The 27,324-nt window shown below is 46.9% G+C and overlaps 1 protein-coding gene and 1 pseudogene across 3 annotated transcripts in view; one reads left to right on the forward strand and one right to left on the reverse strand.

The window, feature by feature from the left end:
* The window catches only part of Loxl2 (lysyl oxidase like 2), an 81,806-nt gene extending 73,846 nt beyond the window's left edge, over nucleotides 1-7,960 (reverse strand). For all 3 annotated transcript variants that reach the window (XM_050121866.1, XM_050121865.1, XM_050121864.1), the window contains exon 1: nucleotides 7,801-7,960. The gene's annotated coding sequence lies outside the window, so the exon portion shown is untranslated. The remainder of the gene's footprint in view (nucleotides 1-7,800) is intronic.
* Nucleotides 7,961-20,729: 12,769 nt separating this feature from the next.
* LOC126488424 (60S ribosomal protein L12-like) lies at nucleotides 20,730-25,544 on the forward strand (annotated as a pseudogene).
* Nucleotides 25,545-27,324: the final 1,780 nt, after the last annotated feature.

The raw sequence follows: 27,324 nt of genomic DNA on the forward strand, positions 1-27,324 counted from the left end.
CAGGCATCAAGAGATACACCCCACTGGTAAAGGTGCACGAATGGTGAGTCAAAGGATAGAAAGCAGAAACCAAATAAATAAATAAATAAGCTGGACAAAGCAGGCACAAAATTAATCAGAAGAGAAAAAGAAGGGTACTATATATTAATAAAGGGAATAATTAATAATTAAGTCGTTTTACTATTTTTAACTGTCTGGAGTTACAGTTTTGAGCTTCCATGTGGGTGGTTGCTGGGAACTGGACCCGGCTTCTAAGGAAGAGCAGCAAGTGCTCTTAATCTCTGAGCCATTTCCCCAGCCCATATCTGTACGTCTGTGTTCTAGAGCACCCATTCTTACCCTATTGCCCCTATACATGGTCTAGACAGTCATGGGAGACAACCTCACCAAAGGAGAGCACATGGCCCATGCTGCTGCTGAACAGCACGGTTGGACCTCAGCAGAACTCTGTCACCCATCAGAATATGTTATTTGAGGAGGCTGCAGAGATGGCTCAGCGGTTAAGAGCATTGCCTGCTCTACCAAAGGTCCTGAGTTCAATTCCCAGCTACCACATGGTGGCTCACAACCATCTGTAATGAGGTCTAGTGCCCTCTTCTGGCCTGCAGGCATACATGTAGACAGAATATTGTATACATAATAAATAAATTTAAAAAAAAAGAATATGTTATTTGACATCTCTAGAGATTAGATCAGGGACTGAGGTGAGGACTGTCTCCTTCGCTGGACTGGGATTCCTGCTGAGGCCAATAGGAAAGATGGATGGTCTTGGCTCAGGGCCAAGACTGCATTTCCGAGTGGCTGTTCCAGGAGCGAGGCTGTCTTGGGCAGATGAGGTACCTTCAGAGCATAAGGGAAGTCCTTGTGAATACCCCAGACACAGATGGAGGTTTTAAGACACCAGACTGGTCCAGCTGATTCATTTTGCCCCTGGCCTGGCCCTGAATTCCACCTCAGTCCCATCTATTTCTGGTCATACAGATGGAATGCTCGGTGCTCGGCGAGGTGGTGAGAAGGTAGTTATACAGAGCTGAATATTTTTCAGCCTTCAAAATGAGGGCTTTGTGGGCATAATTTGTTGTGACTAGTCAGGGTTCCCCACAGCCCACCTTGGGCTTGGGGTGAACTCTAACTTTGACCAGGATGTTCTCTGGGGAGGCTGAAGGAACAATTTCAAACACTTTCAGATGTGCTTACTGGAAACTCGTAGACTGGATGAAAAGGAAAAATCTCCTATCAACCACTACTAACATGGAGGGGCCAGGGAGACAGCTCCGTGGGTAAAGTGCTTCTTATGCAAGCATGAGAATCAGAATTCAGATCCTCGGTGCCCATGGGCACAGCAGCCTGGGTCTGTAACCCTGACACTTGGGGCAGGAGTCAAGGCCCTGTGCTCAGTCAGCCTAGCTGACACTGTGAACTACAGGCTCGGTAAGATACACTGTCTGAAAAAAAATAAGCTATAGAAGCAATTGAGGAAGGCATTCCAACGTCAACTTCTGGCTTCCACATTGCAGCTGCATTGGTGAGCACACCTGCACACATGTGTGCATACATGTATAACACACATGTAACAATGAAGTGTTACACCTCATCTGTCCAGCATGTTCCCCACAGTGACGGGACAGGGAAACTCACAATCAGATGTAAAGGCCATAGAGAAATTCACAAGGTAAGGATGCACACTGGGTTCAAATAGCCAACCTGCATCACTCAAGGAAAAGGGATGCATGGCTTGCACACAAGACAATATTAAGAAGAACAGAATGTTGGCACCCAAGAGTAACCTTGGATTCTGCAAATAGAGAAGAGTAATAGGGTCCTTGGAATGACATAAAAAGTCCAAAGTATCCAGAGTAGTGACTGGCTCATACATAGCCAATGCTCTAAGGGTGATGAGTAATATAATCTCAGATTGGGAGGAATCTGGGCAAAACCCAGGAGGGGTATCATTCCATTTGTATTACATTAAAATATATATATATATATGTGTGTGTGTGTGTGTGTGTGTGTGTGTGTGTGTGTGTGTGTTGAGGTCAGACGTCAACCTTGGTTGTTGTTTCTCAAGGTTCCATTCATACTGGATTTTGAGATACAGTTTCCTACTGGCCTGTAGCTGCTTTTCAAGTAGCCTAAAGTGGCTGGTCAGTGAGTCCCAAACATACACCTGTCTCTGTCAGCATATCACTGTGCCTAACTTAACATGCCCAACTTTGTACATGGTTTCACAAGATTATGGGATCTATAGAGGTCTTATTATTCACGTGGCCTCCTATCAACCACTAACATGCCACAAGGGAAACAGGTTTTACCATCCTACCCACACACTTGCAGACACACCATATCTTAGAACTCATCTTGGAACTAATCAGAAGGGTCTGACTTTCCATGCCTCTTGGAAGGAGATGGAAGTTCATAAAAAATAGTCAGGGAGAGAGGAGACCGGGGGCCAGGGTGATATACAAACTTAGGAAGTAATCCGGGCTTGTTGGGAATCAACAAGTCTGGTGTCCCCAGGGATGAAACTGACTGCAGACTTCGAGCTAATCCCTTAGCGTGGAGTGCTCAGGGTTAGTCTAGGTGGACATACAATTATGGAGGGGCTCAGAGAGTTGGGGTGAGCTGAGTGTGTTAGGTGGGAGATGGGGGGGTGTCCTAGCGTGGGGAGTACACAAGTCAATTTTTTTTTCTGAAATGAACCATTAGAAGTGGTGATGGGGACAGCCCATTGACTCACTCCCTAAGTAACAGCTTCTCAAGGCTCTTTCTCTAAGAGAAGGCCTGACCATCAGCCTGAGACTCAGACTCAGCTTTGTACACTTTGGGCATCTCCAGGAGCTACCAGACCAAGCTTTTGTCTGCAGGGTCTGGGAGACACAACTTGGTCCAACGGTCCATCGTTTCAGTCTTGGGCTCTTTACATGACAACCAAGCCCAGAGGGACCAATCACAGGCCTCACAACAGAGGCCACAGCCACATCTTCGGCTCTCCTGGACGTGACTGGGTACGCTAGAGCAGCGTACTGTGCTGAAAATGGTTAAAAAGCCGAAGACCTGGGATTGTGCTGCCCACGGCAGCCTTGGCTCCTACGAGAGAGAATCCAGGGAGCATCAGCAGCAGGCACCAACTGCCACATCAGCGAAGCTGGCTGGGCTCGGCTGCACAAAGCCAGCTGGTACCAAGACTCCAGCGCTCACTCGGGATAATGGCATCTACAGGGTAGTGGCATGTACCCAGAGGCCAGAAAGTTCTCATTTGTACTGAGCAGGACAGACTTTCTCAGCTACCAACATTAGCGCTAAGCAGAAGTCTTCTACTAAGTTGGATTCTGATATCCTCCTGTATTTTAAGTCACAGCCAGGCTCTTAGTGCCAGCTTTAGCAAGCCTCTATCCTCTAGCATCACAAGAACTAGCACCAGCTTCCTGCCCAGAGCTCTGGCCACAGGGAATTGCATTCATCTGTTCCTACCTGCTTTCACAATCACCCGCCTCTGGTCCCGCCATTCCCTAGAAGACCACACATCTTCCATCTCATGAACACCACACTCCTATTGAAGGATGTACTCACCTATGCACATTTTCAAAACTCTTGAGAAACCAGGTCAGCGAGATGGCTCAGCAGGTGAAAGCGCTTGCCAGCAACAAGGTTCGTGGCCTTGGTTTCAATCCCCAGCACCCACAAGGTGGAAGAGAATGGACTCCTGAAAGTTGTCCTCTGATTTTCACATGTGTACAGTGGCATGTGTGTGCCCACACATACATAAAATATAACACTTTTTAATTCCTAAGAAAGTTACTAAAAATACTGGAATCAGTGAATGAGTTCATTGAGGTCATGCAAGATCAACATCCAAAACAATGTTATTTGTTTATACTTTCTTTAAATTTGTATTTATTTATTTTTAATTGTGTGTCTCTGTGTCTGTCTGTGCACATGAGCGAAGTCACTGTGAAGGTCAGAGGAAAAAGTCAGGTCCCCTGGAGGTAGTGTTATAGGCAACTGTGAACCATGTGGGTATTAGGAACCAAATTCTTGTCCTCTACAAGTGCACTACAAGGTCTTAACTGCTGAGTCTTCTCTCCAGCCCCTTATACCTGCTTTTCATGAGCAAACCAAAAATCAATGGGAAAAAGAAATCCGTTTACAACAGCATCCAAAGGAATAAAATTCTAGAAATATGTTCAACAAAAGCACAGACGTTATGCCCTGAAAATACAAGACGTTGTTGAAAGACGTGTAAGAGCATCTCAATAAATGGCAGAACATCCGTGCTCGCGGACTGGAAGGTTTACTTTTTAAAAATGAGCCTACTCCCCTTGTTGACCTATACATCCGACACAGTGCTGATCTTAGCTGACTTCTTTGTGGACATTGATGAGTTAACCAATTCTAAAACACATATGGAGTTGCAAGAGATCCATAATCGTCGAGACAACTCCAAATAAAAAACAGTTAAAGACACATGCACACTCTCTAGTTTCAAACACACTAGCAGTCAAGATGTGGGGCTTCAAGACAGACACAGGTCAACAGCACAGAACTGAATCCCTAAACACACGTGCTGATCTATAGTCAATTGGCTGGGATGAGAGTGCTAAGACTATTGGATGCCTTTTCAAATAGTCATGCTGGGGGTAGGGACACAGAATGCACTAAATGAGAAGTCCTTTCTTCCCACACTGCTTGCCAAGCAAGGAGGATCCCAACCTATAGTAATAAGATGTACAATGACTTAGCCCTGTATTTAAGAAACAAATAAACATAAGTGATAAAACCCAAATACCAAAACACTCTGGTGCTACCAACCCTCATTCGACAAAAGCAAAATCAACTAAGATGTCTTGAAACTGGAGACTCTAGTGGGGAGGCAGAGTCCTCTTCCTTTTTCTGTCATAGGAGTTAGGGACATTAGTATGAAAGATGCCAGCACTCAAAATACCCATGTGATGCTCAAACTCAAAGACCAGTGATTGTCCTCTCCCAAATTCTCCTCTGAGGCCTTTGATTTTTCTAGAAACCAGATACAGTCATTTCCTTCATCCTACTTTTAAACCAAGAAGCCCAAGAAGGGTAAGAAGGGCGCTGCCTAGCTGAACGAGTCATCTGTCTTCAGCCTGGAGAAGAACACTGCTTTCCTGCAGCAAATTTGTGCTTCCTCCCTTGGTAGCTCATATCAAGCTTCAAAAGGTCAATTCCCAAAAGGGTCTTTTGACAAAAAGTGATAAACTCCAGGTGCAGGGGGCCAAAGGGTCTTCTTCAGGGAGCTGCTAGCACGCCATGCTGATATTCTTGAAGACCATTCAGCTTTATCCAAGGAATTGCCCAGCAACAAGCTACGTTGCAAAGACAGCGTCTGCATTTGCAAGTTTCCTTAGGGGTAAAATGAATCAAACACTACCGTACATCTTTAGTGGGACTTTGTAGAAAGTAGATGGAAAGTAACTTGAAAGCTGTACCATACAATAGGAGTATAACACATCATACAAAGCAAGCGGATACAGTTCAACTCCAGATAGACATCGGGAGAAAGCTGAGGGAAAACTAACATAGACTGGGTCATAGATGGCAGGAAAGACTCTTTGTTCACTTTCTTGAGAGTAATAATAGCGTCACAGTGATCTAACTTTTCCAGGATTGTGCTGATCTATGGACATACATGGATAAAATCATATGATGTCAAGATTTACTTTAAAAAACTGAGAAAAGCCAGGCGGTGGTGGCGCACGCCTTTAATCCCAGCACTCGGGAGGCAGAGGCAGGCGGATCTCTGTGAGTTCGAGACCAGCCTGGTCTACAAGAGCTAGTTCAAGGACAGGCTCCAAAACCATAGAGAAACCCTGTCTCGAAAAACCAAAAAAAAAAAAAAACCTGAGAAAAGAAAAAAGGGACATAATGTAACTGGGACAAAATGTTGGAACTAACGAGAAGAACATAATTAGTCGTAATTCTCTCAAGGGCATATCCGAACGCCTTCGGCATGAAAGAACTTAAATAACCAATGTAGAATTTTCTAGACATCCGTCAACTTTCTGAGGATCACATCCACAGCCCAGAAAATCCACTTCCCTCACAAAACTCTTTCCAACTAGCCATCCAGGGGTCAGAGGGTTAGGAAAGAGGCCAGGAGAGGCTCCCAGCTGGGAAGAAGAGAAATAAATGGAAGTATCCTAGAAGAATATTCAGGGAAGCTTCAAGCTGTCAGGCTCTCTTGTGGGCTTCATCCTTAGAGCTGTATTTTATTCTCTGTTTTGCCACTGAATGTATAAGTGATTTTGCATTTGAATACAAAGGTTACAGGGGGCGGGGACCAAATATAGGCCACTGAGACTCAGTCTCCTTAGGGACAGCCAGGAGTCTGTCAGGGACTCCGGGGCTTCACACATTTTGTCATGAGTTTAACAGATGTCCCAAGGACTAAAGGGTAGGATAGCGGAAAAGTATAGACTAGAAAGAAGTAGAAGTTATAACTCTCCGAGGTAAGATCAGTCCAGTGAATCGAGCTCTTATGTGTGAAGAGACCCAGGAAATGGAGGCACCCTCCCTCAAGCCAGTCCCTGGCCAATTAAGTACACAAGTCACCATGCCTTACTGAGTCTCCCAAGATGACAAATGGGCTTACCCACAGAATGTGGTGATGTAAGGGAGGGCTCCAGCTAAGAGATGGAGGCTCAAGTCCTCAACACTAAACCAGAACTTCTAAACTTCAGCACTTGGATGGGGGGGGCGGGGGGGGCAGGGGGAGTATCCACTGAGCTGATTTGAGCCATCTCTTCAACACCAAGCATTTGGGAGATTAAAATCTGGGCGTGTCTGGCATGGTGCATCTCTGTAGGAACCTGTGGTTTCCTAACCACTTTAGGTAACTCAGTTCCCATCCAGGCAGCTGCACCCCTCCACCACGCATTCAGTTTTGTTGTGATTTGGTTGGTTGGTGGTTAGTTGGTTGGGAGGTTCTTAGTATTCTTTGTCGCAGCTGGACAGGGAGGGATGGGGAGAAAGGAATGTTTCGTTCCATTATTTCTAACGGGGCTGAATAGAGTCACTTTAGTTTGGTAACTACACCCTAGGGCTCCAAGACTTGGGGAAGGGGGGGAGAACGACGACACCAGTAGGGAATTCGGGTAGGACAGAGGGACCAAAAATAGACCTGCGTGTTTGTGGTGCGGGGTTTTTCCTACTGCTCAGTCTCTCCTGGATAACGGTGGTAGAGGTTCCCAGGAAGACTTGGGAATGAAAAATTGGCGCGGGACCTTTCTCTACTCTGTTCACGAAGATCATGCTCTCTCGTTAGAGTCTTTCTGGTAGGCTGGGTAGAGAATCCAGTTGCAAGCTGTGCGCTCTACAATTGCTGGGCACTAGGTCCCACGATGCCCCAAACCAAAGTAACAGTCAAACTTTAGTATCTTCCCTGCCCCCTCCCCACCACAAGCTCCGTATCTCAAAGCCAGAACTGTGGCCACTGGCCCAGCTTCCAGATGCCCCCTTCCCCACTCTGTACCCTCCAAGGCTTCCAGTGTGCACCCCAAGGCTCCACGCTCTGTCCGGGAGCGCCCAGGGTTCCCAGGAGCCAAACATCCAGTTCCTGGGGTAAATCGACTGCCTCCCGAGACCCTCCTAAGGTGGGACTGGGCGAGACTGCTGACATGGGGTGGGGGTAGGGGGACCTGTCAGCCCGCACGTCCTCCTGCATTCCTGGCGGGAGCTGGCCCAAGGGAGGAGGAAGAGAGAGGATGGAGCCTGAGTGCTCCCTTAGCCTGGGAACAGCGAGAGAAAGAGGGTGAAAGTTAGCTCTCTTACTTGGCAGCAGGGCTCCGTGGTGGCCAGGCTGGGACTGGGCTCTCTGTTGTAGCCCCTCTCCACGCCGATCGCCGAGGACCCCTCCGAGAAGTAAGGCGAAGTGTGGGCAGGAGCGGGCTACAGTTCTGGGCAGGATTCCGCCCGCCCGGAGCTTTTAAAGAGAAACTCTCCGCAAACCCCTCCCCCGACCCCAGCTCGCCCCGAAGGCGGCCTCCAATTTAGCCCGGCCTCCACCCTTTGTTGAACTTCCTAGGCTTATCCCGGGAAGGAGGGGTTGTGGCTGTGGGAATGGTGGGGATAGGTCGGCGTGGATTGGAGCTGGCTGCTCTGGGGACCGCGCGCGTTCCAGAAAGCGCACTTTTCTCCTGAAGATTCCGCATCCTTTAGCATCTCAGCTCCGCACTCAATTCCTCCAGGGTACGGTTTACCAGGTTTAAGGCCGGCGTTGAATCCAGCCCCTTAACTGAAAACTGAAAGTTGAAATCAGAAGCTCTCATTCATCTCACTCTGGTTTCGCGTCCCTTCTCTGGTGGACGATTCTGAACAGCAAACCCTAACATCCATGCGCCGAGAAAAGACAGAAAAAATGAGCGGGAAAAGAAACCAGTTGCTGGAATTTGGCTGAAGTTTAAAACTTTATCACAACTGATAAAATTGAAATTGCCAACGGGAATAGTGCTGGGCTTCCTAAAGGTTTCGCAAGCAAGCAAGAGGTTAAAAGATAAACTAAAGATAAATCAAGCTACTGTAGAGCCCTGTATCGAAATCACGTCCCTCACAAACCACATAGGAGTTCTGCTTACACACGGAAATTCTTTCAAGGTAAGGACTGTACTCAAACCAACTCATAGAGTTTCAATTTGTCAACTAAACGCTAAATTTTGCTTAATTTCCAAATCTTGTAAATGGCATCCTTTGAGAGCTGTGCAGTTTAGAGAGCCCCAGGATCATCTCTGAGGCCATGGTGAAGGTGCCTAAAGAACACACCTAAAGTGTGTATGTGTGTGTGTGTGTGTGTGTGTGTGTGTGTTGGAGGCCAGAGGTCAACTTTTGGAGTCTTACTAAATCTCCATATGCTTTTCATTTTAAATAAAGTTCTTTGAGAAGTTCGTGCGCACAATACAATGTACTTAGGTTGCATTGTCTCCCAGCTCTTCTCCCTAACTCCTCCCAGATCCATCCCCCATCTCCCCAGCTTCATTTTCTCTTTGACAAATAAAATTTAACCCAATGAGCTCAGTTGGTGCTGCCCATATATGCATGGGAATGGGGTGACCCCACTGGAGCATGGCTGACCTACCCCCCCCCCATTGACCCTCCCTTCCTGGAAGCCACCAACTCTCTCAATAGGTCCTCAGCTAGGGTTAGGGCTTAATGGTGACTACCTTGTTCTTATGTAGGTCTTGTGCAAGCTAACACAGCTGCTGCAGTGGTCCTGTAGTGTCCAGAAGAAGACCTTGCTCCACCCAGCCCTTTCTGACCTCTGACGCATAACCTTTCTACCCTCTCTTTTTAGATGTTCCCTGAGCTTTGATGAGGAGGGTGTGATATAGACATCCCACTTAGGACTGAGCACTCCACAGATACTTATTCTCTGCACTCTGACCAATTGTGAGTTTCTGGGTTAACCGCCATCCAGCCCACAAAGAAGCTTCTCTTATGAGGCCAAAGAGTTATACTTATCTATGGATATAGAGGTATGAATGCCAAGGCCAGTTTGCTCCAGCAAAATGATAGTAGTAGGTTCACCCCTGGGGCCTGTGAGCTCCCCAATTATGGGTTCTTAGCAACATTTACAGTACTAGGTATGAGTTTTCTCCTGCGGAATGGGCCATAGATCCAATCAAAAGCAGTTGGTTTCCCCCGAACATTTGTGCCACTATTACCCCCACCCATAGACATATCTTACCAGACCTTGCCATTGTAGCTTTCAGGGTTCACAGCTGGATAAGACTGTTATTGACTTTTCTCCCTGGGTAGCCTGCATAGACACCAAGCCATCAGGGATGAAACTTCATAGTCAGTACCAGCTTGAGTCTTACAGGTCTCCTGACTAAAGTGTGTGGTGTCTTCAGCAACAAGGCCTTGTCACTTCACTGGGGTTCATATGAGAGACTTTTCCTGGGGAGATAAGACACACACACAATACTTGGTCCCCAAACAGGGACCAACAGAACCAAGGATGAGTTGAGGAGTCAGTGGTTGCTAGGACACCAGCTGAAATTGTCCCACTGAGAGTGGAGCATTCCAGGAGTCAGGGCTGCCTTTCTCAGTATGGCTGAATGACTGGCTGCAACTCAGGCCAAGAGGGTATACCCGGGCAGGGTACAGTCAGGCAGGTCACAGCTAAACCAAACCGCGTGGGCTGATCCAACCAAGTTCATTGGAGTGAAGACATGTACAAGGCCCCAGGGAGATGTCTCAGGAAGAGGAAGCCTGACAACTGATACAAATGCTGGGCTCTCTTCCTGCTCTCTCAGACCTTGATAACTTTTTTTTTTTTTTTTGTATTGCCTTAGCGTTCCAAGAACAGTTCACACTCACTTGGAACGGGCCCTTAGAGTGCTGTTCCAAGGTTGCTTTCACAGTCTCACTGTTTGTCATGGAATGACAGCCTAGGGCCTTGTTCTACTATCCTGCCTGACCTCTGTAAAACGGTTCCGTTACATAGATGACGTGAGAACGCTAACTTCTGGGTGTTTTACGGATTTTAGAAAACATCTAATGTTCGGGAAGTAATTGACACTTTGCCTTCAAAGTTCAGTGTGTTGATGCTATGTCTCCTCCACAGATCTCCTTCTCGGCCTTTCTCCCTGTTGCCAAAGCAGAAGGTGCTTGATGTAGTTTTTAGAGAAAGTAAAACAGATTTTTCAGGGAGCATCTAAGAGACATAGAGGTGCACCTAAGGAATGAAGATGGAGAATAGCCACACAAGATGCAAGGGCCTGCCACACTTGTAAAGTTCCTGAGAGCATTGTGGCCTGATAAGCCACATGGAATACCTGACCACGTTAAGACTTCTACAACAGCAGTGTCTGTAAATGTAAAAGAACTTCAGGTATATTGGGATTCCTGGGAGGTTGGTGCATTTCCATACCCCATCTTACCCAAGTTGTGTGTCCTCTGTATAACTTGACCCAAGAGGGGTTCTATGTGGGATCAGGACAGAAAGTGTCCAGAGATGTTTGAGCCAGCTAAGGTCCTTGTAAGACAGGCCAAGTAGTCATGTGTCCCGTTACTCCAGCAGGGACAACAGATCCGAAAATGACACATACATAGTTCAGCATGGCCCGTAAGGGATTGGCAAACAGATTGTCTGGGGTCTACGCCTATCAGTGAGGGATGCAACTAGGCCCTCACCTGTGAGGCCTCTCATGAGCATTTCTAGGCAAGCAAGCAACAGGTAAAGCCACCAGCAAAGGACTCACCCAACTGAGTGTTAAGTATGGGGCCCCCAGTGTTACCAATGACTTGGACAAGTAATCATTTCACCAACACTGATGTGCAGAACGGGGCTGAGGACAAAAGAGCAATGGTTCCTCCACCTACCTTCAATCAGACTAGCATTGGGTTAACCGAAAAGAAAGATGTGTTATTAAAACGTCAATAAGGGAGCTGGAGAGGACTGAGCAGGTAAGAGTGCTTGCTGCTCTCCTGGGGGATCAGAGTTCGGTTCTCAGCACCCTCAGCTCATAAACACCCGTAACCCCAGCTCTAGAGAATCCCTCTGACCTCTACTGGCACCCCCACACACATGTGCATAGCACATACAAACATACAAACACATACTTGATATTAAATAATAAGAGAAAAAAAAAACAACGAAAGAGCTTAAGTAGAGGGGGTTCCCTGCATTAATGCGAAGGGGCACTCTACAGGTTATAAGGTTGTTAGATTAAAAACCCCAGCACCAGAAGTGAGTTACATCTATACTTGGCAGGGAGGCCCCTGAGGCCCCATAAACCACGACAGATATGTCCACTCTTGTCAGCGGTGTTCCAGAACTAGACAGACAGACCCTAATGCTGAAGACACCATGCGCTTTGTTTACAGAACACAGGAAAACAGCTGGGATTGAGCTGGCTCTCAGGGTGTCCCATGCAAGTGTTACACGGTCTGCTGCAGGAAGGACGGTCAGTAACAGTCCTGCTCGGCTGCGGATCTTGTGTGTTGTAGTACTGAGATGCCAGGCAAGCTGTCCCTGCTTGTGCAGTAGTGGCATGACCATAATGGGAACAACCAGCAGCTTTTTGGGCCAAATTTGAGACTCCACAGGAGGGAGCTCCCATCTGGTACCGAAAGCCCAGACAAAACCCTGTGACTGGGGAGATCATAGCCCTCCGGCGGGTGGCTGCTATTGATCACGCTGTTGCTGTCAGCTGCAATCCATCATGGAAAGAAACTTCCCTTTGCCATGGATGGCATACTGCAGAGACTCATAGCCCCTAGGCGGGCTACTGTCTTGAGTGTTACTTGATGTAGGAGGGTCCTGCCCACTGTGGGTACCGTTCCCTAGGCAGGTAGTGCTGAGCTGGTTAAGAAAGCTAGCCAGGCCTGCGCCTGCAAGTGAGCCAGTTAACTGATCTCCATGGTTCCTGCTTTAAGTTCTTACTTGAGTTCCTGTCCTGGCTTCCCCAACGATGGACTAAATAGGCCTGGCTTCCAATGTTTACTTTGGGTCAGGATATTCTATCAAAGTAACAGACAGGAAACTGTAACAGGTGGAGAGGCTCATGAGATTCAGGAAGTAAACAAACTTCACAAGTCTGGACTTGTGAAGAAGCTCCCCTCCAGGGTTCTAGAAGCAGAAAACACAGGTGCCTGCTGAAGAAACACTAGCAGCCCAGCCACTATGGAGAAGGAGAAAGAGATGGTACCCATGATGAGGCAACCTTCAGTTAGGTGGAAGTTCCAAAATGCTCATCATTTTCTAGAAACATTCTTCAGGTGGAACTCTCCCAGGAGTTTCTCATAGCTGATTAAGTCCACTTAGAAAATTTTACAGGCTTAGCATCATTTTTCAACACTTACCTGACAAACTATTGCAATTGCTGCTTGTCGCCCAGCAGGGGCCACTGCCAGCCTCGCTGTGGCCTCCACCATCCCTGCTTTCACTTGCTGCTCTTCGCTGCCCTTTCAGAGACCCAAGGCTCCTAGGACCCAGGTAAACTGGCTTGTCACGACCTTCCATAACTGTAGCTCCAGGGCGATACAAAGTCTTGTTCCTCACAGGAACCTGCATTCATGTCCACACCCACACAGACCAGTACACATACACATAATTAAAAATAATTTAAAATAATTCTGAAATTAAATATAAAAACTAAGTAAGCTGGTTTACTTACCTTGTTTATCTGAAAGAATGTCCCGGAGCTGGAGAGACGGATCAGTGGTTAAAGCACCAGCTGCTCTTACAGAGGACCCAGGTTCAGTTCCCAGCAGCCACACGGTGGCTCACAAAGCTTAGGAACTCTCCTTCCAAAGGCTCAGACACCCCCTTCTGATCTCCGCGGGTGTCGGGTATGCAGGTAGTGCATATAAGACACAAGCAAAACATTCATACTCATCAAGCTAAATGAATCTTTTAAAAATCTCCTTTTAAAATGAAACTTAGGTGGCTGATGAGCTAGCTACCTTAATTAGATTAGGGTAAGAGAAAGGCTAATACAGTTAAACTCAACATTGTGAATGTTCTAGCCCCAGTCAGCACGGTTTATTGTCTTTAACCTTGTTGGCGATGTCGTTAGGAAAGTGAGCGCTATTTTTGTGGGCAATTTTGATGTTATCAGTTGTGGTACGGTCTCATAACTCCCATACAGATTCCGAGGGTGACTTTCCATGTTCCCTTGATGTTTCCTGTCTTCCTATGGTGAGTCACTCTGACCTGCCCCCAGCGTGAACCCCAGAGCCAAGCAGGAATGTTATCATGTTGTTTTGAACAATACCCATCCCCCACTCATTGGATCTTTAATCCCATGAGTGTGAGGCTTACTAACCCTGACCCTGACGTGAAACAAAGGACCTTAGAGCTCACAGGGTCCAAAACCTTTCGTTTACAAAGGAGAAGGCTGCTCCACAGAGGGAGGAGAGTTACTTCATCTGTCGGTAGCCGCATGGTGGGGAAGCAGCCCAGCGCTGCCGCCTGTAACCAGAGGTCTTTCCTTTCTGCTTCCCCCTTTTCTGTCACCTCTGCTCCAGTAACCCCAATGCTTGACTCCCCAGTGATGATGAGAAAGTTTTTCTAAGGAGACCTTCTACACACACACACACACACACACACACACACACACACACGCTCCTACTTACCCCAAATAGAACGCCCACAACAAAACAACAGACCACAAAGGGGTTAAGACATGTCTTTGACTGCAAGCAAGATTCCTTGTAAGATTCCTGGAACTAGCTGTATCTTGGAAAGGGGAAAAACCATATGCCATCATATACATGTGGGCCTGGAGCACGGGTTCATTGCTCCTTCAGCATTCTTATGCGAAACATCTCTATATAAAAGGAACGTTATCTCTATGTAGGCAGCTCTCACAGAACGCTTTCTTACCCATGCTGGACTCTCAGCTGGTGAGAGACTGGGAGCAGACTCTAGGGTTTGTAACTGTAATTTTACTACTGATATAAATCATAATATAAATATCTGATATGCAGGATATCTGATATGCGCCCCCCCGGGAAAGGGTGGTTTGAACCCCAAGGGGGTAGGTGCAACCCACACATTGAGAAGCACTGCTCCAGGGTGAGGTGCAACTTTTTTCCCTTTCCATTTTCCTTCTCTTTCTGTCCTGACACAGGGCCACTGGAGGTTGAAATTTGGAGTGAAAAGCTCCCTCTCCTCTAGCCAGGAAACCTCTGGCATCTAAGACCTGGACCAATAGGCCCTTGGCTCTCAGGGCTTAGAGCTGTCTGCATCTGGGTTCACCAATCTAGCCATTAGAGCTTGGTCTCTCCAGGGGGTTTTTAGTGCCCCACCACACTGACTTTCTATTAACCTCTGCAGCCACCCTGGGAGCCAGCAGCTCGCTCTGCACCGCGCTCGCTCTGTAGCTCACACAGGTCATCACTATTTGTGATGTGCACCAGATCAAACTGAAAACGAAAGTCTCTAAGACGTGACAGAAGTAGAAACGGCTTACCTTGGTATTTATTGAGTCTCCAGCTCCTAAGGATGAAGTAAGAGGCTTAAGCTCACACAACCGAATAGCTTCATGTGCTCTAGTTGTCAATATAAAAGGAGGCCGAGCAAGCAGCTGTGCAAACATTGGTCCACACATTTGGGAAAGAGATTTGGAACCGTCTATCAGGGAGGAGTGTCTGCCTCATCTGGCCTTGGGGAGGGGATCGTGGCCACTTATGTCACATATTCCATGTTGGACAGACATCTAACCAGCCCTGTGACCTGGCTTCCGTGTTTCTCATGATCACAAACCTGCAAATCTTCTCACAATGCCTTTTAGCTGAGTACTGACTGAGAATAAAGAGGCTGCGCCCTCTAGTGGTGGATCCTTGCTCAACAATGAGCAATGGTTCTGGCTACAGAAGAAAATGTATCAAGAACCTTGAGATTTCAGTCCAGTGCTCCATTGTGGGTCTCTGTCTCTGTCTCCTTTCATCGCCTGATGAAGGTTAATATTCAGGAGGAAGCCTATATGATTTTCTTTGGGTTCTCCTTTTTATTTAGCTTCTCTAAGAACCCGAATTATAGGCTAAATGTCCTTTATTTATGGCTAGAAACCAAATATGAGTGAGTACATCCCATGTTCCTCTTTTTGGGTCTGGCTTACCTCACTCAGGATAGTGTTTTCTATTTCCATCCATTTGCCTGCAAACTTCAAGAAGTCCTTGTTTTTTACTGCTGAGTAGTACTCTAATATGTATATATTCCATATTTTCTTCATCCATTCTTCAATTGAAGGGCATCAAGGTTCAAATCAGAAGCAGAAGGAGAGAGAGTACAAGCGAGGAACTCAGGACCGCGAGGGGTGCACCCATACACTGAGACAAGAGGGATGTTCTATCGGGAACTCACCAAGGCCAGCTGGCCTGGGTCTGAAAAAGCCCGGGTTAAAACCGGTCTCGCTGAACATAGTGGACAATGAGGACTACTGAGACCTCAAGAACAATGGCAATGGGTTTTTGATCCTACTGTACCTATTGGTTTCGTGGGAGCCTAGGCAGTTTCGTGGATGCTAACCTTACTAGACCTGGATGGAGGTGGGTGGTCCTTGGACTTCCCACAGGGCAGGGAACCCTGATTGCTCTTTGGGCTGACGAGGGAGGGGGACTTGATTGGGGGAGGGGGAGGGAAAGGGGAGGCAGCGGTGGGGAAGAGACAGAAATCTTTAAGAAAGAAAGAAAGAAAGAAAGAAAGAAAGAAAGAAAGAAAGAAAGAAAAAGAAAGAAAATGTATCAAGACAATTGTACTTAAAACTACTGTGGGAAGTCCAAGGACCACCCACCTCATCCAGGTCTGACGAGGGAGGGGGACTTGACCGGGGGAGGGGGAGTTGAAATGGGAGGCGGTGGCGGGGAGGAGGCAGAAATCTTTAATAAATAATTTTAAAAAATTAAAAATTAAAAAATTAAAAAAAACCTACTGTGTTGCTCTTGATAACATTTATAAAACAGAATTGGCTTAGAGAACAAGATTTTATGTTCTGTTAAGACAACTGCTGGTATTTTCTTCTGATTTTGTCAGACTCTTGATTACTCAGGAAACCGAGTCTTAACCAAGTCAAGGTTCATTTAATTGCATAGGTAAAGCCTTCTAATGTCCGCATTATAAACAACTATTACTTTAAAGGGGTTCCGGTACATTTAATGTTCTATTGTTGCACACATGTTCCAGGGCAGAAATGGTTTGGCCACCTCGCCACTCCCACAGTCATCTCTTTACAATAGTTCAGTTAGTTTTGTGTTGTCTCTATACAGCCTTGTCTGGGGGACTTTCTGCAGAAGTGTAGCTCTGACGATATAACACAAGCAGTGTGTCTAGGGGATGTCAGGACATCAGCTGCAGGGCAGAATGAGCTCATCAACAGAACAAGACGGTGACAGCCGGGTCTGTGACTAGTAACAGAGCTGTTGATGTGCCCTCATAGGTGGGAGAAGAGAGGTGACACAGTACCGTCACCTGAGATTCCAGCCTTCCAGAGGGAGTTCCCACTGCCCACCCTAGCTGCAAGTGATCCTGTTCCCACTGCCCACCCTAGCTGCAAGTGATCCTGTTCCCACTGCCCACCCTAGCTGCAAGTGATTCCGAGATATGCTGGGGTACATAGGAAATGGAAGGTCGATCTAAAGGAGACTCCACGATGTGACTTCCATGAGGTCATCATCCATGATGGGGTGAGACTTTGCAGTGCTGCAGCTGTTGGGGGTGGGGTCACCATGCTCCTGTAAGTAGCCCCTGACCAGCCCTCTCTAGATAAGCCCCCTGGTTTACCAAGTTGAGCTTTGATGGAACTGTCTGCCATTAGTTCCCTATCCAGGTGAACAGATGTTTGCTTGTGTCTCCTTACAAAGTTAACACCACACACTGATGCACAGATGTGGGGCATGAAAACCAAAGATGAGTTTAGGGGGGGGAGCCATAAAATTGCCCTTGCTGTGGGTAGTGAGGAAGGCAAGCGGCTGAGACAGAACTCTCTGAGGGTGTAGCATTTGCAGGGGGGCAATCCTGACAGGGCTGTTTTCCCCCGTGGTATGGACTGATGTAACTTCCTGCCACAGCAATGGCTGCTAGGGCCTTATTATGGGTAGTAACACATGTAACGAAGCTGAACCACGTGGTGGCAGGCTGTCCCTGGGAAGAATCACGGGGTGGCTGTTTTTCTTCTTTGCGGTATGGGGCCGGGTGTCTTTTTGATGAGTGGGTCTGCTGTGTGAACGCAGGGACACCCCGAAAATGGTTGACGGACTTGAGAATACACTGCAGCCCCGGTGGTGGCAGTTGTCATGGATAATAAGACACACAGCTGAGAACATAATTTCATTCCAAAATGTTACACCTGCAGAGAAAACTGTGCTACAGCATTGTCCTGACAACTTCGGTTGTCAACTTGATGCGGCCTAGAGTCGCCTTGAAAAGGGTGTCAATTGAGGGGGCATGTCTATGGGGGACCGTGCTGATTGTTAATTGATGCGGGAGGACCCAGCCCACTGTGGGCAGCACCATGCCCTGGACAGGTGGTCTCTGACTGTATAAGAAACCTAGCTAAGCATGACCCTGTGCCAGCCAGCAAGCAGCCTTCCTCCATGGTTCCTGCTGTACTTTGGCTTGGAGTGAGATCCTTAGTCAGAGGCAATGCTTTATAGAATAGCAAGCAGGCCTGCCTTCAAGTCCCCGCCTTGAGTTCCCACACTGACTTCCCTCCATGGACTGATTGTGATCTGGAAGTGGAAGCCAAATAAATCCTTTCTTCCCCTCAGTTGTTTTTGGTCACAGAGATAGAATGAAACCCGAACAAACACCGAAGGATCTGTGACTGGAAGTCTGCAGTTTTGAACATGAGGGCTTTATCTAAATATTATGCAAAAAGCGGTAGAGGAAAAAGCAAGCCAGTTATACCCGCAAAGTAACTGGTTAGTATGCTTATGCAGTGTGCATCGAGACTTGCAACATGCAAAACAGCCAGTCAAGCATTTGACATTTCCACTTCTGTATTCAGTGTCATTCAGACAACAAAATTGCTCTTCGGAAAGTCCTGGTATTTAAAACCTGGTTCATGTGTATCTGCCTTGACTCGGTAGGGTTTTGTTATATATATATGAACTTATTCCAGACCTCTGGTTTCTGCCAGCTCTGGACACAGCTGAAGCAGGGAGAGGCTATGCCGGCTTTGCTACGGAGAGAGATGGGTTGGCATCTAGCGGTTACATGCCCTGGGGTGCAGGCCAGCTCACCTCAGGGTTCTCCAAGGTATGCCAGCAGCTCGCCAGGTAGCTTAGGGTTGGCTGAGGACAGCATCTGACTCCTGCATTCCAGCTGCTGGTATTTATGAGGCTGCTCTGTGCTCAGAGCCAGCTCAGCACCACGGGACGGGCGGGAGGGTTATAAATCCTGTCCCATCCTGTGCGCTCTGCTCCTTTGATTTCGAGATCAGATAAAATCAGACCTGTTCTAGGCGCTGTAGCCAAGGATGGGCCTTACAGCTGAGTCTGAAGTGACCACGGGTCTGCTAGAATCTGGGAACCTGAGGGGACATAAAGAGGAAGCTGCCAAACCTCCTCAGCATTAACCGTCAAAGCAGCAGGGACACCATGTGGGCAGAATGGGAACTGCAATCTCTGTGATGAAATCGTAAATCCCAATGGAATGGAATCTGGAATAGGGTTTTTTTTGGGGGGGGCAGTTAGGGTTGGTGGGGTCTTCCTGGTGGGACTCACAACTGTGTAAGAAGAGAAAAGGGAAGTATGGACAAAATATCTCTCTGCTGGTAAGATAGGGGAAGGCAAGCTTTTATGAATCAGGTGGAGGGCTCCCATCAAACGCTCAAGGGGACTGCTCCTTAACCCTGCACTTCCCAGTGTGACCTGGACATGACTACTTCTAGACCCTCCCACTCCACGGTGCTCTGTGACAGCATCCTGAGCTGACAGAGGACCCACAGTGGGTGCTCCTCTACCCAGGTCTCCCAGCCATGGCCACCACGGTAACAATTCTGCTGCTCTGCCCAATGTCCCCCCCCCCACACACACACAGCTCTCACCTGATGCCCTACAGTACTTCACAGTAAAGAAATTCATCTCTTAAATCACAGTCCCCTCAGAGGCGGGGTGGGCAATCACATCGCCTCTCCTTCGGTCTTTCAGCCTCCCTGCACTGTCTTTCTCACACCCAAATCATTGACCTTGAGCCCCCCCACACCCCCGGGTACACTTCAAATCCTGCTGGCCCTGCCTTCAAAGCCCCCCAGAATCTTCTGAGGCTTTCTTTGCCTGGCGCCCTCTTGTCCCATCACGGACCAGGCATACTGATCCTTATATTCTCCCTTTGTCCCAGTATTCAATGTTCAAGTCCAAAGCCAAATGATTCTTTTGAAATGTAAGTCTGGTCATGTCACTCCTCCAATGAGCATTTTGCTGTGGGCTTCCCTCATGAGATTGGCGTGAAAGCCCACGAGCTCCTCCCTCTTCTGCCTGTGCAGGCTTTCCCAGCCTTTGCCGGCTTTGATTTTCTGCGCACCCTCCACCACGCTCCGTGCTAGTTCCTCCAGTGCCCCCCCTCCCCCGCTTCGCTCCTGACCCAGAGCCTGCACATCTTGCTCTCGCATCCTAGAACCCTCTTCCTTGGGTCTCCTTGGGCTCCATCCCTTTCCTCTTTCAGATCTTTGCTTGAGAGCATTTCATCTGGAGGAACACTCTTGGCAGCCTGTTCAAACTGCTCCTCTCCTGGAATTCCGGTTCCATTTCCCTACCCTCTTGCTCTCTGGCTCAAGTTCCTTAGCAGGCGGTAAACGGTGCTATGTTCTTCCTTACTGGAAAGTAAGCTCCACCAGGCCCGTTTTCTTCCTTTTTATCTTCTCTTTCCCCTCACTGATGATTCAGGGACCCAGAGCCCAGTCCTGTTAACTGCTTGTTGAAGGAATAGATGTACTTCTTTGATGTCTCTGGCTCTCAGTACTGTCTGGAGGTCCTTGGAACAGTCAGTAATCCTTGCCTGCTTAAACCAAGTCCAAAAGCAACAACTATAAAAGAATAATGGTACATTTTACTGCATTAAAATTAAGAACCATCCATCCAAGCACAGCTTACAGAGAGTGGAGCTATAAAATGGGAGAAGACACTTGTAAGAAATATAACCCAAAAGGATGAAGGCCGAGTTAGGTAGCTTTCCGAAATTGCGACCCAAGCGCTGGAAAGAACATCTTAAAGGAAGGAATTGTTTATTTTGGCTCAAGGTTTTAGAATTTTCGATCATGGTTGGCTGGCTCCATGGCTATGGTAAGGCCTAAAATCACAGAGCTGGGATGTGTGGAAGAGCAGGCAGCTAATCTCTGGGTAGACAGGGAGGGGGGGAGGAGAGAAGAGGGAGGGAGGGATGGATGGATGGATGAAGGCAGGGAGGGAGGGAGAGGGAGAGAGAGAGAACCTTCAAAACGGCACACGCCAGGGGACTGCTTCCTTCAACTAGACCTTATCTCCTACTTTTCATCCCCTCTTCACGATGTCATCATATTAAAGAAATCTATCAATGGACTAATCTATTGATCAGGTCAGAACTCTCAGCGTGTAATCCCGTCCCTAAACCCTGCCAGCTGGCGACCAAGCACACACTGCATGAGTACGCGGGGAATGTTGAATACTCAAACCACAGAAATACAATTCCATTATTTGATATATTACATAATATAAACAGACCAACATATAATATATAACATATAATACAAACATATAAACATAAGGAAGTTTAAGACAGGCTGGGAAGATGACCTAGTGGATAATGCACTTGCTGTGTAAATGTGAGGCCCAGTGTTCAGATCCCAGAGCCCACAGAAAAGTCATAAACGCCAGGCCAGCATGGAAATCCATTCGTCCTCCCAACACTTGGGAGGGGAGACAGGGAACTGATGAGTTCTGGGTTCAGCGAGTCCCTGCCTCACGAAATAAAGCGGGGAGTAATCGAGAAAGACACCCAGTGTCAGCCTTTGGCCTCCACACACACAAGTGTATGCAAACCCACAAACATAAACACATACACACGCACATGAACAAACACACACACCTTCACACACATCACACACATGCAAAAAATAAAACATATGAACATTGTCTAATAATGTTTGGATTACCTGCAGCCTGCTCATCTGCCTGGAATCACCTCAGGGGTGGTTTCTGGAGCTTTTAGAGTAACTCCCTCAAATCAATCACGGCAGCGTTTCCCAGGGCAGACATCTCAAGGGTGTGTTTAGGCTGCCTGTAGGGGTGAACACAATCATCCTTTTTGGCTATTCCCAGGTAGTTCTGTGCAATCGCCGAGATCGCTTGCCATGGTGACGTTGATGGGGTTTAAGTGGAAACTCTTTTGTCACTAATCATGTGCTTTGCCTAAATTTCAGCTCCTTACCTGACACAGAGGACAGCAACTGTTGCTTCGTAAGCTTGCTTCGAAGATAGGGAGCAGCGTGTAGGGAAGAATGCAAGTCTGTGTCTGGCTGCCTTGTGCATGCTCAGAAACACCAGCTATCTCCCCTGCAATGATCTCTCTCTCTCTCTCTCTCTCTCTCTCTCTCTCTCTCTCTCTCTCTCTCTCTGTTCCTGCCAAGGTCTCACCTTGTAGCTCTTGGCTGGCTGGAGCTCACTAAGGTGGGGCGTGCCCACCACTCCTGGCTTGTTTTGAACTCTTTTAGGGGAGTTCTGGGAGAAGCATGACCGACCTAAAGGTACGAGTATTTTTATTTTTATTTTTATTATAGTCACGTGGTTACTTGTCTCAAAGCCTGACTCAAGTCACATGTGGAACAACAGCAAATGTGAGATTGGATAGCACTTTTACCGTACATCTGCTGAACTTAAAGGTACTAGGTTTTGATTTGTCAATGTAAGGGGAAAGCTTAATCAACTAACCTAGTTTAATTTTTGTCTTTATTCAATCACCCTGATAGATATATATTTTTTATTTGACTCAATATATCTAAAATATTATCTCTCAAGTACCTATAGAGAGTTGGTATGTATAGGGACTTATAGGCCATTTTCTCTCTCTCTCTCTCTCTTTCTTTCTTCTTTCTTCCTTCCTTCCTTTCTTTCTTTCTTTCTTTCTTTCTTTCTTTCTTTCTTTTCTTTCTTTCTTTCATCTTTCTTTTTTTGAGACAGGGTTTCTCTGTAGCTTTGGAGCCTGTCCTGAAGCTCACTCTGTAGACCAAGCTGGCCTCGAACTCCCAGAGATCCTCCTGTCTCTGCCTCCCGAGTGCCGGGATTAAAGGTGTGTGCCACCACCGCCCAGTTTACAGGCCATTTGCATGGCAGCGTCGAGCGTCATCACAAAATTCATTAAGAGTTTTTTTTTTCCAGACCAGTCACATGATTTGAACTAGCTTTTGCAAGTTTGCCATGTTAGAAGACAGGCAATTGAAGGTGTGATTCGGCAGGATTTTCTAGAGGAACTATGGTGTGTGTGTGTGTGTGTGTGTGTGTGTGTGTGTGTGTGTGTGTGTGTTTGCATGAACGCTAGCAATAAAGGGGACTTATTAGATTTGATTACATGATGAGTGTAGGATGAGGAGAAAGAGAGACAAGAGACAAGGAGAGGCGGGAAGGGGAGAGAAATGAGTATGAACCCTTGTGTGAAAGAAATACCATGGTTTTTAGGCTTTCGGCAAAGGTGCAACTTTCTTCTCTCATCCTGAATCCGGGTTCATCTGACACCCACCTCCACCATGGCCCAAGTTTGACCCCGAGGTCAAGGTCATGTACCTGAGATATACCTGAGGTGAGGTCAGTTGAACATCCGCCTTGGTCCCCAAGATCAGGTCCCTGGGTCTGTCTCTGAAAAAAGTTGGTGATGACTGGAAAGGTCTGAGGATTACAGTGAAACTGACCATCCAGAACAGCAGGCCGATTGAGGTGGTGCCAACTGCCTCCTGCCCTGGTCATTAAAACCCTCAAGGAGCCATCAAGAATCAGGAAGAAGCAGAGGAACATTAAACACAGTGGAAATACCACTTTTGATGAGATTGTCAGCAATGAACATCAGATACGACATAGGTCTTTAGCCAGAGAGCATTCTGGAATTATTAAAGAGATCCTGGGTACTGCACAGTCTGTGGGCTGCAATATGGATGGTCACCACCCTCATGACATCATTGATGACATCAGTGATGTAGTGGAATGCCCAGCTAGTTATGAAGCAACAAGAAAAAATAAAAGACCATCTGATAACAACAACAACGACAACAAAAAAAAAGACGAAGAAAAAGAAAGAAAAGAAAAAAAGAAATACCATGATCAGAGCACCTGGGATCAGAAGATATTTTGAAGCGCCACCTAATGGAAGGAAGACTACATAACAACACTCGTTGACCACCAAGGCTGTTCTTCCTGCTTTTGCTAGAACAACCTCATCTTCACATTTTCCCCTTATTATTATTGTGTTATACATGGATGGGGTATGTGTATGCTCTTGTACCATGGCACGAGGGATGGGCACATGTATGAGACAGTCCTGTATGACCGGGGGGGGGGGGGACAGTGTAAACGTTTTCTTTTCAAAATCTTAGCAACAAGAGGGTTAGAAAGTGGTCCTTAGGCAACGCGTCCCTAGAATCCACTGTTAAAGTGACAGCAAACAGCTAAGAGTTGGATTTGTGCAGAATTCCTAAAGACCACAGTCACAAAGCCAAAGCCAGTTCTGCTGCAAAGCAACCTTGGTTGTAGCAGACCACTTGGGTGCTGTGTTAGGGGAGGGCTGTGGCGTTGGGCAGAGGGCTTGTCTGGCATTCCAGGGGTCCATCCTCAACACTGAACACCAAATCGAAACCAAGACCCCCCAACCCCACCCTACAACTATGCTGGGTTATTACTTGGGGGAAAGTATGCTCTTTTAAATTGAACAAATTATAAAAACATAAATATTTTAGGGACCAAAAGTTCTGAGTTCATTCTTTCCTAGAATTTCATTTCTCTGAGACTTCAATCATGTAGAATACCAAGAGTTGTATTTTAGCATTTTATTTGGGGATTAGGTTTCAGTGTATGAACTTTGGGGACATATTCAAGTCAGAGGAGAAAAATGGCTGACCAGACGGGTTTAGAAAATTCTATGCTACCATAACCAGAATAAAAAGATTTTGCAAAGCTGAGTAGAGCTCATTAAATGTTTAAGAGTCAGAATCTTTTTTTTCTAAAATCTTGGTAATAAAGTTTATGGTGAGAGAATATAAACTCTTTAAGAAAAGAAAATGCCCAGGCTGGTTCCTGGCGTTCAAGGCCTGGGCAAGACAAAGCAAAGCAAAGACAGGGCGGGCAATCTTTTCAGAACTATCTAGGGCAACAAGGATAAAAAGTGGAATTCACATAGCAATGGTAAACCTGAGCAAGTTGGGATTTTTGTTTTTTGAATAATACAGTAAGGGCCAGTGATATGGATTAGCGGGAAAAGGCACCAAGCTCAATGACTCGAGTTCCATCCCTGAGACCTTCATGGTAGAAAGAACCAACTCTCCCGAGTTGTCTGTAACCTCTGAGTGTATTCTGTACTGTGTGCACACACCCACACCCACATCAATGTAATCCAAAAGTCATAATTTAATAAACATCAGCCCTTTGCTAAGAACTCCAAAGATGTATCTTTTGTCTTTCGGGAACTTTGTCACACATCAATGTGTCCTTTTCCTGTCAGTCAGGGTCACTTGAATTCCCAGCTCCCAACAAAACAACATGATGCCCAGGACATTCATCAGCTGAGTGGCTGGACAGGAAGGAAGCCCTCTCCTTCACCCTCCATTTGGCTGAGTTTATTGTTTAAACAAAGAGTGTGCCTTTGAAACCTATCAACACTGTACTCAGTACAGAGCTCTCTGAACTTTTCTGGGGGTAGAAACCCCTAAGGCCTGATTTGTTGTTGTTGTTTGTTTCAGTCTCTGACAAGTTACAGACCCAAGCTGTTGATGGAAGTGTTCAAGTGGCTGTGGAAGTGTGGAGCCCAGTGTGATCCCCCTGCAGACAGGATTGGGGGGGGGAGGCTGAAGATCAAAGACCAGAGTGGCCCTGCAGCAGGCCTCAGCCTCTCCTAATGGCTCTTTTCATAGCAAGAGGGGCCTGCGGATGAATGAAAGTGTGTCACCAAATTCTTCTGTTGTGAAGGGGAGGCAGAAGGTTGAGGCCATCAGACCCCAGACATGGTGAGCTGGCCAAGACTCCCTGTGGTATTGTGTTTCCAAATTGCCTGCCTCTTCCAAGTTGTGCTTGGGGATTAGCAGGGCAGCCCTTTGTCTTTTGATGACATTTCTGAAAGAGGATTTGCTGACAGGTCAGGCAAGAACTTCTGGACTCCTTGGCCAGCATGAGCCACAACTCCCCACCCTCCATGCAAACTCTTAGCATTTCAGGATCTAGAAGAACAAAGCAAACGATGAAGCAATAAAAACAAGCAAAGTATAATCTAAAGTCATAGGACAAATGGAAGAATACTAAAACCAAGCAAAAACCCAAGGCTCTGTGCTGTGATTTGTTAGCCATGTTAAAGCTTTTGGATCCGGCACCTCCCTTCTACCCAAACGAGTGATAGACACATCTTTACCCACATAGACATTTCTGGGTATTTATCTTTTCGTTCGTTTGTTTGTTTTCAAGACAGGGTTTCTCTGTACAGCCTTGGCTGTCCTGGAACTTGCACTGTAGACCAGACTGGCCTTGAACTCACAAGAGACCCACCTGTCTCTTCAGCGCAGCGATCGAAGGCGCATGCCCTCACCACCCAGCTGATTTCTGTTATTTACCTTTAAGCACCAAGTCCTGTGTTTAGTGCTTGGTCTCAAAACGGGTTGTCTGTTTTCAAGCTCTATGCTATTCTTCCCAGCAAAGGCTTGGGCACCCTGCTTTAGGCTGTTCTCCCGACTCCTATTCCCTTTGCTTTTCCCTTACGTCCTTTCAGACAAACGCCTTAGGCCTTTTTATCTGTAGCTGCCATCAACCAACCATCTGTCTCCACATCTATTTTAAGTATGGCTCAGGCCCACCCTCCGCCTTCAAGAAAATCTGTTTATATAATTCTAAGAACGGCTGAAAGAGGTTTAGCTTCTAATTTGATCTTTTCTGGCAGTTGGAACTGCAGTTCTCTGAGGAAGCCACATGTGTGGCGAAGATCCGTCAGACGGACCGACTGACTACAGCTCTCTGTTGCAGATTCTTGTACTCTTTAGCTCCGTAGTCTTCTTGCTAGCCTCTTACTACCAACCTCCATATCTTTGCGACTGCCGGGTAAATCTTTGGAAATGCACCGTTAACCTTCACCAGCCCTACAGTTAATACAACCGGAAGAGCCAAAGTTAACCTGTGAGCCCCACTGGCCCAAGGGCAAGGTAACTTCCTGGAATGCTGGGGGGCTGTAGTTCCTGGGAAATAACAGGCACACGCACGTGCGTGCCTGCGTGCATGTGTACGTGCCTTCACTCCCCTAAACAAGTTTGTTTGACCCATTTGCACAGGACGTGCTTGATCACATGTGGGTAGGGAGAATATTGAAAAAAATACGTCAGGATGTATGCTTGTCCCTGATTGGGACCTGATGGGAAATACAATGAACTGTGGGGTTTGCCTTTTCAAGTCCCTGCAAAGAGTGGGTAACTTGAGGCCATTTCCTGGGAACCAAGCTGGGGGGACCTGGCCAGAGTCCATGAACCTGGTATTTAATTAAAGTTTGCTTCAACTTTGGCTCAAAATTGTGGAACTGGTTTTCCTCTTAAGAACCCCAGGATTAACAATAACATTTGAATCTTTCAGGAGAGGTTTTCCCACCCTGCTGTAACCGGCGTATCTGAAGTTGCCACCAACATACGTGGCAAATACACTGAC

The sequence above is a fragment of the Alexandromys fortis genome, unplaced genomic scaffold (assembly GCF_014885135.2).
Source record: "Alexandromys fortis isolate MF-2015 unplaced genomic scaffold, M_Fortis_MF-2015_v1.1 scaffold_203, whole genome shotgun sequence".
Taxonomy (NCBI): Eukaryota; Metazoa; Chordata; class Mammalia; order Rodentia; family Cricetidae; genus Alexandromys; species Alexandromys fortis.